The sequence below is a fragment of the Choloepus didactylus genome, chromosome 14, assembly GCF_015220235.1.
Source record: "Choloepus didactylus isolate mChoDid1 chromosome 14, mChoDid1.pri, whole genome shotgun sequence".
Taxonomy (NCBI): Eukaryota; Metazoa; Chordata; class Mammalia; order Pilosa; family Megalonychidae; genus Choloepus; species Choloepus didactylus.
The window spans coordinates 45,799,574-45,801,706 of NC_051320.1; the positions used below are offsets into that span (position 1 = coordinate 45,799,574).

The 2,133-nt window shown below is 46.3% G+C and overlaps 1 pseudogene; it reads right to left on the bottom strand.

Annotated features, from left to right (window-relative positions):
- Nucleotides 1–1,103: 1,103 nt before the first annotated feature.
- LOC119508838 lies at nt 1,104–1,896 on the bottom strand (annotated as a pseudogene).
- Between the last annotated feature and the right edge of the window lie 237 nt (nt 1,897–2,133).

A 2,133-nucleotide genomic window follows, 5' to 3' on the forward strand; every position in this document is an offset into this window, starting at 1 on the left:
TAGGTCGTTGAAAGCATAGTTTGCATATATGCAAACTGAATTGGAAGCTTAGATTTTTTTACCCTACAAACCTGAATGGACACTCAGATTATTCTGGTTGAACACAGCAAATACAATTCCTTAGTTCGGTCCTTGAGGTGCTTTTATTTTTTTTCTAATTGCAAGTCCACTGATATGTAGATTGTTTCTGTTGCTAAAAATTACCATTCATTGAACTACTAGTATGGGTCAAATGCTGAGTTAAGTGTCCTGTGCATATATTTCCTTGCATAATCTCCCAAATAACTCTTTGAGGTGGTTATTATTCCTTTACCAGATGAAGAAGAGAAGTGAGTCTAAGCAGCCTATTCAAGTCTGGCTGTGCAGTAACAACTGGCAGAACTGAGATTCAAACCCAAGTCTGAGATGGACATGCATGCCTTAAGAAGGAATTTTGATTTTTTTGTAATGCTAAGGGCATTAGGCAAGTCACCACGGGGTTTTAGCTTGGGAGAGCAAGGATATCAGCTAGTGGAATTTACCCAAACACCCTATCTGCAGAAATGGCAAACTCTCTGAACTAGAAATAACTGTTAATGTTATTTGACTTAAAGCTCCACAATGCTTATCTTTCCAAGACCCAAAATCATTCATCGCCACTAGCAGGATACTGGCAAGATGATTTACCTCCTTACTTTCCCAGAAGGCATATTTAAAAACAATCTGGGCCCTGCCTACCTCTCCAGCCTCCTAGCCACTCACCGCCTCCCTAGCTCAGCACTCCAGCCCGCGGAGCTGCTTTCTGTTCCCCCAAACTCACCAAGCCCTCTCACTCTTCAAGGTCTGCACGTCCAGTTCCCTGGGCCTGAACTTTTCATGGGATTAGCACCTCCACCTCCTCACCTTCAGCTCTGGGTTCTTCTTCCTTCTTCCCCCATATTTTATTCTCTCTCACAGGGTCTTTTTATTGGACCCATCACTTAAATAAGCATTTATTTCAGAACTATGTTTTTACTATAGATTAAAATTTAATATGATGTAAGACACATATAAAGACAATTCTGGAGGCTATCTGGGTATGATATGGTCGGGTGCTACGTGGATCACGCTAATCAAGGTCACACTCAGGCCTGACCAGATACCAACCTGCTCATGCATGAGAAGTAAGATTTCTCTCTTTCACTCATCACTTGCAAATGCAGTGGCCTTCTGCAGAAGTTGCACCCAGCTGAGGAATGCGGCTTCAGCTCTAGTCGCACTTGCTTCCATGTGGCCAGCAGATTCTTGAGAACGTAAGCCATCATCTGCGGCATGTGATGAGCGATGAGGGAAATACACAAGCACCGTGGGGTAGCTGATTGCTTGAACGTAGATGTTTTGTCTGCTCATTAGTTTGTCACAGACTTCTGGGTTTCTAGCAGCATCTGCAACCCAGACCGGGATGATGTGACAGGGGTGGTGGACGACTGAAAGGCCAGCATCCGTTATCATCTGCCTCATGAGCTTGACATTGCACTGCTGCTGGTGGTGAAGCGTCTGCCCCTTGGCACTCTTCAGGATTCCCACAGACTTCAGGGCTCCAGCCAGCAGCATGGGCGGCAGGGAAGTGGTGAAGACGAAGCCCACCGTGAAGGACCGGACAGTGTGTTGGCGATATATCCCCCAAAACAGCCAAAGGCCTTGCCGAGTGTCCCATAAATGATGTCCATTTTTGGCATGACTATCCTGATCCCCAATCCCTCTGCCTCAAGCTCCATAGAGCCCCACTGCGTGGACCTCATCCACAAAATTGATTGCTCCAAACTCATGAGCAACGTCACACAGCTCTTCCAGTGGGCACACTGCCCCATCCATTGAATGGACAGTTTCAGATGAAACAATCTTGGGGACTGAGGGGTCTGAGATGGCTGACATCATTGTGGTGGAAGATGGACTTTGGCACTAGGCTATTTTTGAATCCCTTGGATTGTGGAGGCACAGTTCAAATCTTACAGCCTGGAAGCTGTCTTCCATCTGCAGTCTTCTGGGATCTACCAGGAGTCTGCTGGACCTCAGCTTTGGCAGTTTTGTCCTTCTTGTTGGCTGGAGGGGTTTCTTTGACCTGCTGGCAGCATAGGTCTCACAGGGTCTTAGTCTGAATTCCCTTGAAAGCAG